The 12,643-nt window shown below is 38.4% G+C and overlaps 1 protein-coding gene across 1 annotated transcript in view; it reads right to left on the reverse strand.

Annotated features, from left to right (window-relative positions):
- The window catches only part of DACH2 (dachshund family transcription factor 2), a gene marked incomplete at its 5' end in the record, with an annotated part of 101,817 nt that overhangs the window by 19,901 nt on the left and 69,273 nt on the right, over positions 1 to 12,643 (reverse strand). The gene's annotated exons all lie outside the window — the stretch shown is intronic.

The following is a 12,643-nucleotide window of genomic DNA, read 5'->3' on the forward strand; positions in this document are numbered from 1 at the left end:
ATACTTCTTCCTCATGTATTAGAATCATAGAATCATTAAGCTTGGAAAAGACCTCTAAGATCATCGAGTCCATTCATTTTAAACATCAAGTTAATTGCTGAAAACCACAAAATTAAAATCTGCTAGCAGTCTTCAAAGCCAAACTCTGTACATTTCTTTTACTCTGAAATGTTAAAAAAATATTTCTGTGTAACATTCCAGGGAAAACCAGTCTATATATATTATGTTCCTGCACTTGCAGAAATCATGAAGAATATCTTCTCAGCAATTGCTTTCTAGTAAATCTTGCAACTCCTATATTGACCATAAGTTCATGATGCATGTGTTTTCTAAGGGCAACTGCACAGCCAGTCCTGACAGTTTCATTTGTCAAGTGTCTTGATCGTATTAAATCCAGGATTTACAATTAGACCATATCATATTCAAAAGGCCTTCCTCTCCCACCTCTCTTATTAAAAAAAAAAACACACCTCAGAAAGAATCTGACAACAACGAATTAAACCACAGTGTCTCTACGGCAGTACTATTACCTAGATGCTCCGAATTCCAGGAGCATCTCTTGAGCAGCAAGCACTTTTTGCTGTGTTTCTAAAACACCCCTACTGACAACGCACCAGGAGCATTAGCAGTTTTCAAGTATTCTTTGAAATCTCTGTTTAGGGAGTGTTTTGTTTTCACTGTGCGAGTTCATTAAATGGAACATCTTCATAATGATTCTTCAGGACTAACAACAACAAAAGCCAGTAACCTCTGCACATCTTCATAGCTATCGTTTTAGAGCTGTGTTCATGTAATTTAAATGATTCATGTAAAAAAAAAAAACTCTGGTAACATACTCAGACCATGGAGTTCGTGCTGATTCAGATACACCATTTCTCATATTTAAATATCTTGTATCAGTGGCAGAGTTTTTAAAATTAGTTGTTGTGTATGATGCCACGCAGAAATAATACCTAAGCCATGGAGTCACAAAAGACTAAACAGAAGTGGCATTTGAAGAAGAAAGTAGTAATACATGACGTATGCATAACAAAACCATAGCTGCTTTAAAATCTCTAGAAATCTCTACTATTTGGAAAGTAATAACATTAAATTGGCCGAAAGGAAAATTACTATTGACTGTGAAGACAGGTTGCATGGTCTATGGTTTGTAATGTTACTGTACAGCAGATTGAAGTTTCAAAATAGTATTACTCTTCTTTAAAGAGATAGACACAGCTAAATTAGGTGCTGCTTGCTGCAGTGAGGATCAAATGCAAAAAGAATCATATTTCATCAGACCTAGTCAACACCAGGAAAATAAATAGAAATATAAGAGGTATGCAGGCAATGATTCATTTTGATAATCTGGCCCAAGAGAGACGCATAGAGACAGCACACAGATCTAAGCTTCTACCAAAAGACAAATAGGACACAGAGGGTGGGAATTGGGATGACAGTGTAGCAGAGGTCACATCGATTTTCAGCAGCAGTTTTCACACAGATGAGATAACCCTGGACTCTATTTGGCCCATTGTTCATATCCTACCTGTCCCAGAAGCAATAAATTTCCAAGTCCCAGAAAAAGGGCAGTAAAGAAGAAGGATTCTACTTATGACTTCTTATGATTAAGTTTTTGTGCTAACCAAACATGCTTTGCAGACCAAGGTCACATTGCATGTTAAAGTCTGTAATAGCTGAAAACTAGAAGCAGCATATTATGTTTTAGCGTATATGAGTGGAAACTGTCAAACCATTCATCATTTTTTTTTTCTGATTGAAATCACACTCTGCAAAGATGAATGATAAATGCATTAGAAATCTATTTCAATCTTGTAATAGGTCTTCACATCTGAATGGTGTCTACATCTTGCCCACATTCTGAATAAGTGCACGGTTAGGCAGAAATTTATTAGCTAGACTGGAGAAATCATAATTGGTAAAGCAATTACAAATGGCACGTGTTGGAAGCGTTTTTTGTGGATTGTATCAAATGCATCTCTCTAATAGAAGAAAAGATGTTGATTTAAGCATTTTGATTTTAAAGAACACTAAAAATATAAATGCTAAAAGCTGCACTCACACATACAGTACAACAGAGTAAGCAAGAAATAAAGCTAGGACAACTACAACCTAACCAAGGACACAAACAACCTTTCTATTTATTGAAGCAAAGTGGGAACTACTTTTATCGAGCTTGTTTGTTAAACCTCCCATGCTTTATAATAGCATTCAGGAATCCATTTAGAGTGCAGTCTTTTTATTTTAATTTCTAGCTGGCATGCACATGAATAGACAAGAGCAAGAATTATATTGCAGAGAAAAGAAATACACAGTAAATACTAACAGTGAATGGAATATTATCCCAGGAAAGCACATGGAAATCTGCTAGAAAGTTTCTTGTTCTTAATTCAATATGCTAAAGTATTTCATTTTCTGTCTTCTGCCTAAGTTGCAGAAATAGAGATTGGAAAATGAAGCATCAACCTATGGACTAAGCGCAGCACTGGGAACACGAGTAATGCGAATTGCTCCCTGCGTGACAGTGCATGGCCCAAACCGACAGGCAATTTTTATTTGCCAGCTGGTTTATATTCTTTCAGAAGGCATGTTTTTAAACCCATCATTCATATACCTGGTACACTTGACATGTCACATCCCTCTCAAAACATGGTAGAAATATTAAAGCTACAATTTACATATTGCCTAACACTAGTTAGACCACCAAGTTATTTCTTCACATACACTTCGAAATTTAGTATCTATCTGGAGCTGTGTAAGCATTATACGTAAACCTCACCTCAAATAGCGTATAGAATATAACTCATGCATAAAATAAATATGTGGCATATGGAGAAGAGAGTAACAATTTATATGAAATTTATAGTTATTAGTCTGTTAGTTACCAACCTAGACATTTGATCTCAGAAAGCCTTCAGCCAGCATTAATAAGACAGTTTTGAACATAGATGGCAGCTGGGTCACTCCTTTTCCCTGCCTGTGGCATACAATTTAGAAGCCTAAGGACTGAAATGGTTTATTGCAATTATAATTTTTGAGCTTCATATCTGAGTGATGGGGATTACATTTAATGGTCCATAGTTGCACAAGAACAGCCTAGACACTCTAATGGACCTTTTTGACCTTTTTAATAAAATAAACCAGAGGATCTGCAACACCAGCTGAGTTGTACATGCTACTCATTTCTGAAAATAAGATTCTACATTTTTATTTGAAATAGCATTATTTGCCCAAAGATCTTACAGAATCATCCAAACCAATGTATCTTTATTGTAGCAAGAGATCCCTTGACTTCCAGTTTATATCTATTTCACAACAACAGTGATAGGAAGCAGTGTCCGAACATGGGTTATTTTGACAGAATTAGGGCCCAAATTCTATTTGAAAGAGCATTATTTGCCCAAAGATCTTACACAGAATCATCCAAACCAATGTATCTTTATTGTAGCAAGAGATCCCTTGACTTCCAGTTTATATCTATTTCACAACAACAGTGATAGGCAGCAGTGTCCGAACATGGGTTATTTTGACAGAATTAGGGCCCAAATTCTAACTTTTGACTGCAAAAAGCAGTTTTCCAAAAAAGTGAGACTTCTTATTTTAATTTTAAACCTTGGCAACTTCTGTGTTGCTTAACTAGAAACTAGTAGAATTTTCTTCTTGTACAGTAAGGTAAGTATGAAAAACCTGTAAGCTGAAGCATTGTTTATTTCAAATATTTTGTACCTGTAAGTCTGCAAGGACAGGGTTAGCCGTCTTCAGTGTCTTAATAACTCTGAAAATCCTCCATAAACCCCTGCCTGCCTTTTTCTCCCTCACTCATTGCTTCTCTGCCAGGAGCTGAGCACTCCTGTTCATCAGTGAGAAAAGAGATACCTCCTCCTAACCTGGCACCAATCAGACTTAGAAATTTACTGCTTTAACCTTGTGATTCAGGTGCCAAATTTAAAGTCACTGCTGTTTTTCTTAATTACAGTCCCTGAATGAACAGGGTCAATGAATGCAATTGGGGAGTAGCTGATTAATCCAGTGCACTAGCTTTAAATCAGACTTTATTTCATTTTCAAATGATTGATACCACTCGATAGCACACAAGCATTTTTCACTACTGAGCTTTGCCATAAAAAAACTTCACTTTAAAACTAGTATCTAATCATTATATATACATTTCCAGGCTGCCTTAAAAGCTTTTGGAAACCATCACAAAACAGTAACACCAACTATGCTCCGCTTCTCGGTATCTGCATCCAAGCTGGTTCTCACCTATGCACTCTGAAATCAATGATTTTGTCCTGAAGAAGTGTTTAATAAAACCTTTTCGCTATTTTCAACACAGGGGGGGAACGTAGACCATGTCTGTTACATTTAGAGCAATGTGCTGGCTTTGGAAAAACCGAGTATTTGGAATAGTAAAAAAAGAGAGAGCAAACTGTGCAAGCAATGCATTCAGCACCTTCCCACAGACCTGTTCTCAGGAATTATGACGGTGTGTTTTCCTGAAGGACGTCATAAAGCAGGCACTTAGTGTCTGAATAGGAGAAGGAGGCAAGAAGCAGAGAAATGAAAATCTCACCAGAAAAGGCTGAAATTACAGTTTACAGATTGTCTTTATCTGTGAACTCTTCATAAAGAGGTGCGTAATTATACAGCCTTGACATTTTCATCAATGTACTCTCATTAATAACACAGAAAATTATACCTATTTATAACTTCAACATATTTACAATATACTCAGATGCTCACACGGCACTGACGGTAAAAACACCTGAAAATATTTTATTAATTCAAACCTTAAAAAAAAGGACCTGAGTTAGATGAGATACTAGGTTTGCAGGAATAAAAAATGAAATTGAGAAGTGCAGTAAATCACCAGCCAGACATCAGAACTGAAGTGTTTCACTGCAAGTAACTTCAGTCTGAAGTTCAGTATGTTCAGATTACGAAAAACAAATACAACTGATGTCACTTGATTAAATTCTGTTCATTAAGGAGAACCGTACAATTAAGGCTACTAATAAATACATAAAAAGCCTTCCAAAATGCTGTATTTTTACAACAATTATTTACAATTTATAGTTTGTCTGTGTTATTATTACAGCTGCCTTCTCCTATGAGCTGCTCCTCAGGCAGGTTTTGGTAATCTGGATTCCAAAACATTTAAAGTTGTTCTGTGCTTTAAATTGCTTCTTAATCTACATAGAAGCTTAAGTACTATTGATCTGCATTTTCCATATGGCAATTTAAAGTAACTAGTTTCTTTCAGCTAGTAATAGTACCTTGTCTTTTCTCACACTGACAAGAAGCATTATTTCTACTGACAAATAGAGAAAAGTGAAAATGTGAACTATTCAATAAACGGCTAGTAATAAAATTACTGTGGCGTGGAAGAAAGGAGGAAAATGAAACAAAATAAACAAAATCCTCCTCATGGCCATTATCAAGAGGTTATAAAATTTTTCTCAACTGACTCTCCTATTAACATTCACAAAGGGGTTTTTTTTGTGGTGATTTTTAAGCATCACTGTAGTCTGACTGTTCTTCTACTGAGATTTTAAACTGTCAGATGAGGATGGGTAGGAGGAACTTGCCAAGAAAAAAAAAGATTCTTCAATTTTCTTGGCGGATTCAGTTTTTCCGTATTAATGTTGAGATTATTTCTTCGACTATTTTATTGCAAATATTTATGACTCCATATGGAACAACAGATGTTGAAGGGAAGGGATAGCAGAAAAGACTTCATTTTCAGCAATTACCCTGCTACTTGTTGTCATACTGTAGGTGTTCTTAGTGCATCTATTTTACATACCACCCTGTCCTTTCACACACTGCAAAAATGTCAGTTTGGATAATGAATGTAATAACTTCAGTCCAAATCATTTCCACAATATTCACTTATGAAAAAAAAAAATTAAATAGGACAACAGGAAAAAGAAATCAGGAAGGATGGGGGAAGATAGAAATTGCTTTCCCAGTCCTTCTAAAATATCTGATCAGGAACCAGTTTCTTGCAAGGCTGCATTAGGTCCTTAATATAAAATCTTTCCCTTTTTTCCTTTGAGACAGATTCCAGTTACTGCCACCAAGAAGAGAAATCATACAAGAAACAGAAAAACAAAGCTATCCAAGAAGCGGTACAATAAACAATAAAATTATTGCATAAGAAAGGTGAAGAAACACAGGCTGGATGCAATAAAGACAAATAGGAACAGGCTGATGGTGTTCAAGCTGAAGAAATGCCTGTTAACTGAACTGTCAGCCTACCAGCACAGGCAGCCAGGGCTGGCTGGAGAACATCAGTCCCCACCACGCAGACGGTGAGGTCCGCTCGCAGGCAGAATCGCGCCTGCTCTGCCACGTCCTCAGGCAGCGCATGCAAGCCAGCTCCTGGCCGAACACAACCGCGATTAGTGAGGCATCACGTTCAGATTAATAAACCGTGCTTTAGCGTGTATCCGACAGCCGTGCATGGGGGACCTGGGAAGGAGGAAGAGGGAGAAGGGCAATAACTCAACCCCAGCACCATACTAACTGCAGCTACACGGCTTCTGGACAGCAGGTAGCTCCCAGTTGGCGTAACTTGCAGAATGGGCAGGAGAAGCGGGCAGCTGCCTGCAAAAGCCACCTATGCAGGTCTGCCTGAAGGGTGAGGCGCGCTGTCGTGAGCAAGCTCTGCTGACGCCATGTACGTCTGTGAATGCAGTACTCGAGAACTGACAAGCAAACCAGCGTACCCAAAAAAAGGCCTTCTGTGCCTCCACAGTTAGGCAATCTCTTTCACGTCCCACTCATTGTAATAAAAATATATAATGTGCTTTTAAATAATTTTCATCATCTACTCCCTTTATTGCAGAATTTGGTAGTATAACCAATAATTTGAAACAGATCTCATTAGAAAGATTCCATTTTTTGCTTTTCACAAACCCCACACAACTATATAAATGCTTCCAGGTAGCTATGATCAATGGGACCAAATTTTCACCAGTATGGCACATATGCTTGTGTTCCCATTTTGCACCTGAAAAACTCCACCTGCCTGCAAAAGCTGCAAATGTGCCACCAGGAAAGGCTTTTTTGAAGTTGTCTTCCTGGTCCAGGGAACTATTCAAATGTCAGCTGTGCGTATGCTAGGTGCAAAGTCTCTGTTCCTAGTATCAGGCAAAACTAGGCTGGAATCAAGACGCTCATTGCTTTTGGAGGTCCAGGCAGTAAATGTAAGTAAGTCCTCTCTGGCCATAAGCCAATCTAAAGGCATACAGAATTGAGCAGTAAGGAATGACATTACTCCCTGACATCAAAGCTTAGTGATCACCAGCAGAACTGACTGGTAGCCAGGGAGCCAGCTGCGGGGCTCTGGGTGCCATCAGAATAAGGTAAAGGAACTCTAAACCTCAAAGTTAGGAAGTATAAATATTTTTGTAATGTGTTTGTCTTCTGTGGGGTTATACACAGTTAATACTATATAGAGATTACAAATAGTTATGTATTATATGATTTATGCTAACATACTAATTATGACACACAAGATAATTCATCTTTTAATATATTTTAAAATAGTACCAAACTAATATCAATGTTATCACTGTTGAGTTCCATTTCTTAAAGTACATGTATAACCAGCAGTTAAGTCCTTCAAATATTTGAAGCAGGCAGAGTACTCCATTTCCTGGATATTCCTGGATAATTATTCCTGCTTTATTAAGGTTTGTTTTACAACTGTGTAAAATAGGTTATAAAGGACAATTCTGCTATTATGTCCTCCCCTGCTTAGGCTTAATAAATATTATATTCCACACCATCCATTAAAGCCAAGCAGTGGAGAAAATAGGAGTGGTAGTAATCTCCTCCACAGATGTAAAATACCTTTAATAAAATAAGGGTATATAACAGTCAGGAACAAATTACTGAGGTCTGCTTTAATAAAATAGTACCCTTAAAGAAGTATTACTCTTAAGGTACTGACATTCCCACTGGTGATGCAGTGTATCCTTTCAAAGCAGTATAGCTTGTTAAAATGGCAAGAGATCTTTTTGCAATAGAGTGTTTGTGTCCAGGCAGATACAAGGTTTGTATAGAATGCATCCAGGGAGCCATAAAACTGGTGGGAAACATATTTCTCCGTGGTATTTTAGTACTTCGAAAAATTCAATCACTGGGAAAAAATGTTTTGCTGTAAACATCTGAAGAGCCTTATAAAAGCAATGGCTTCCCACAGCACCTGCTTAAATAATTTTAAGAGGGAGAATGTCTTTGCTCATCTTCTAAAACTTGTAGAAAGCTTCTCCTATTAATTTCCCTGGTGCTGTCAGGCCAGGGCACTTTTAATCAGAAATAATTATGAGTGCAACTGGGGGATGTTTACCAGCAGGATTTTTGTACTGTAGAAATAAGAAAACTTTCAAAACTGATTGCTAGGAGAAATATGATTGCCTTAACAGGAAAATATACCCAGAAAGATGATCACCTTAAAAGTTTCCTTCTGAGTTAATTATGAATTCTTCAGATGTCAACAAATAAGTACTCTGCCTATATATCCTAGCGTTTGAATTCAGTTCAGTTATACATTGATTTTATAAGCCCTGATTATTAAGAAGCATGAGAAACTCATCCCTTTTTAATTTACCTGCTAACCGTTTTAATTCTACAGGCGAGTAGCAGTTCTGTGCTGTAGCTGTTACCAGTACGGTTCCTGACACAGCCCTGGTGCAGACTTCCACAGAAAACTTTAACCTTGCACCAGCTCCGCAGACCTTCCCCGCCGCGCGCAGCCCGTCCTCCAGCCCCGCAGCACAGGCAGAGGGGCCGGCTGGGGCACCCCCTGCCTCCTGCAGCCACCAGGGTCCTGCACACACACCACATGCACCCACCTCCCACCCCAGGGCCTCGCAGCCCGCGGCGCGCAGCAGCACTCCTCAGCGCCGCCGGTATCTCCTCCAGATATTGAAGGTTACAGAACCGAACCCTAATGCAACCAAGCCTCCCTCGGGCTAAGCAACAGTCAGAATTTGGCTTATCCCAGTCCTCCTCCTCCCCTCTTCAACTAAGAGGGCAAGTAATAGGCCCTCTGATAGAAATGTTGTCCTGGTGTATCGATATTACATCTTAGTGACAGAATGATTAGACTCACATATATCAGCATTACAGCAGCTCTCGGTGTGGAGAGCCGCATGTCCATAGCAACATAGCACAAGTCTTTGCCACCAAATAATTACATGATGCTCTGGGGAAAGACAAGTTTTCCTAGCACACAGCCAATCTATCAAAAGGGAAAACTCTTTCTGACCCAAATGGCAGCTGCGATCAGAGTATAAATGTAAGCTAACCACCAAGTAGTCCACATCCACTACTTTGCAACCTAATAACTGTTAAGTCTACTGCTGTCACTTATCCTGAGCTCTTTTAAAAGATCAAATACTGGGGAAAGGAAAGAAAGAGGAAAATCTTCTGCAGAAAGCAGCAGCTATCTGACATTAATCTACTGTATTCTTCCTTCAGATCAGCCTGAGCGTTGTGTTTGGCCGCGGGGGAGGCTGGAAGCTGTGCTGCCACACGCTCCAAGCCCCTCACCTCTCCAGTGACCACCTCGCTAGCAGTGACTCCCAATACATATCTGAGACAAAACATCACTTGTAAAAAAAGTGTTAAGTTTTTAAACCACAAGAGGCTAATTCCAGGGTCCTGTGTTTTCCTCTAACAGGAAATCCTCTAACAGGTTACTGGTACAGTGCCGGAGTACTGGCCGACAGTCCCAGCAACTGGTCACCAGTTCTCTACTCTTCTCTCTGCCCAAGACTTCAAGCACCTGTGCCATCAACCTGAAACAGCAAGATGCATAAAGTTATGCTCTGCTGTGGAATGCAGCGTATAGCAAAGTTTGGCAGTAAAGCCCTGTTGCTTAGGCTAATTTCATTAATAACAGCCTAATACCTGCTAAAGGCAAAGCACAAAAGCTGGAGAACTGAGCAATGAAGATTTTTTTTTTCCCCCCTCACAGCCATGCAATCCCATTCTTTTAGTGATTTGGCATTGCAAACCAATGACTAGGAAAATTTTGAGAAACTTCATGAATCTTTTGCCTCTAAATCACTGTAACTTATAGTAGACACTAAGACAAACAAAAAATGCCACTGGCATCATAACTACTAAATATACAATCTACTAAACAGATTTTTGGATAAATCTCTTGGACTTACATGCTTCTCAACTAAAAACAAAATACAAACCAAAACAAATTACAGAGAAAGCCAGTACTCCAGACCTCTTACGCATTCACGAACAGATTTCAACCCAGCATTGGATTTGGTTCGATGGCTGGAAAATCCAGCCTCATGGACCTGTCGTGTTCCGTGACTTCTAGCTTTGGCAGCCAATGCCTGGAGAGGGGGTGCAGTGCCACCGCGAGCTCTGCAGCTGGCTCCCAAGGAAAAACAGAGGGGAGAGAAAATAGCACCATCTTAAGCACCCTCTTGCTGCAAATACAGAAGTTGAAAAACCAACCGTGACCAAAACCAAAAATCTCTTGCCCATATTCAGTGAAAAAGTGATACTAAGAAGTATCAAAGAGTTCTCTGCGTATTGTCTTCCAAATGACAGAAATAAGGCTCTGCACTCTATTAGTGCATCTGTCCTTCTGGTGAGATTTCCACCAGGTCAGCTAGGAGCATGAACTTACAGGTGTTTGTAAGTCATATTAAAAACCCTATAAAATGTTTAGGTTTTGATTACTGCTACTGTGACTTACGACTTCTCGCAACCAAAGCATTTTCCTTTTAAAACTGGCTTACTCTCTTTGCGGGGCACATGCGATTTTCACTTTGATTTGTTCTACCTCCTTGCTTTGAAACTGTGCATTACTTGAGAGAGTAGCTGACATACCCATTCATGATAGTGCACAAAATGAAGCTTAATGAATCCCAAACGCAATGTACTTCATGTGCTAAAATCAATGTACGTTGCCTGCTACAGTATCTCCCTGTGAAATTGAGGCATTTGCTCAGAAATTTCTCTCTCAACAGGGTCTTTTCTTTTTTTGTAGTGCTTAACTGCCTTTTGTCTGCTCTTGTCTCCCTCCAGTGTTGCTCAGATGGCAATCTTTTATTCCTTGTGCAAACTCATTTGGAAAATGCTGGATGGGCTACAGCTGCGTACTGCGATGTAAGGTCTAATACATGTCAAGCAGTGCTTTATACGCACTGAATAAACACAATGAAACAATGTTTTAATTGATTATTAAAAAAGCAGGGTTCTAGACTGAAAGTAGTATTTAAAATCAGATTTAATCAGCTAGTTTTGTAAAATTCTGAAAGGTATTGATGCTCTACACACTGCCATTTGAGCTCTCAAGTTTTCACAAAGGTTGCTGCAACCCAAGGTGACGAAGCTAGTGACGAGGCTATTTCTGGGTGGTTTATGCAAACATGCAAATCTGTAGCCAATGAAAAACAAGCAGTGGATCAAAACATTAACGAAGCATGAACCTTACCTGGAAAGGTATTTTCCCACCTATTTTCTAAGAAATGAAATCAAATACATGTTTTTCAAGAGCCAATCTCTGTTTAGGCACTGTGGAACCTTTGCAGCTCAGTCGTTCTCAATCAGTAAAATCTGTTCTTGCTTTTATGATGCATAAAGTCTGGATTTATACTCTCTAGTAGTAAATACTGACTTAAAATCAATCTGCATTGCTTCTGACAAAGGTATCTAAGTCTAGAACCATAAAAAGTCTCTTTATATGATTTGTTTAAACCAACAACTATAAGACCATGCAATTAAAATTTTTTTTCAAAGTCAGAATGTCAGAAATAATAATAATACAGAAAATTAAGTAATTGGTAATCAAAATAATTGTGGATCCAAAAAAAGTGCCTCTGACCCTCCACAGGACACTACTTGATGAATCACAGATTTTTTGAAGGCCTATTTGAAAGTTTAGGCAATGATTAATCTGAAATGAAATCCATAGTCTAAATTCTTCTTTATACCGATAAATGTGCTCCACTGACTGTATTTCTCCGTGGCACCCTAGGAATCTATGTGAAAAAATGCACTGTGAAGCAACTAAATTATTTTTTTTTTCCTTCAAACAAAAAATGCCAATGTTGTCCTGAAATTTAGGTTGTAAAAACTGGTAACTTTTGTGAAGTGGCAACATGAAGAACCTTCATTAGGCTTGAAGTACATGGATTATCAATCAAATGAGAAATAAGCATGGAGCAGATGAAAACGGCAAACTGCTATAATTACAAATGATGTTTTGTGCACGATTGTGTCTCAAAAATTGTTACAGGATGCTGTGGAAAAAAAATGATTTGTATCCACAGTCCAGAATAATACGGTCCATTACAATGATGGACTTTGGAGCAGAAATGTCATTTGTTATGTTTCACATTTTTTCTGTTCTATCCACTGAATCTATATTTAGTTTTATTTTTTAAAAAGGATGAATTTGCTTTAGAGAACTGACAGCTTATATGAATATTTTAGTTTTGCTTGCAAGTACCAGGAAAAAAAAACATGGCATAAAACTCAAGCTCCAAGTTCCCCAGAATGCCTACTGAGAATAAACTCTATGTTTATTTGTAGTTCATTTTCCTTGAACAACTGCCTTTCCCTTGGGTATTTATTAAAAGCATAAAAAGAATGAGCC

The sequence above is a fragment of the Fulmarus glacialis genome, unplaced genomic scaffold, assembly GCF_000690835.1.
Source record: "Fulmarus glacialis isolate BGI_N327 unplaced genomic scaffold, ASM69083v1 scaffold16416, whole genome shotgun sequence".
NCBI classification, from domain to species: domain Eukaryota; kingdom Metazoa; phylum Chordata; class Aves; order Procellariiformes; family Procellariidae; genus Fulmarus; species Fulmarus glacialis.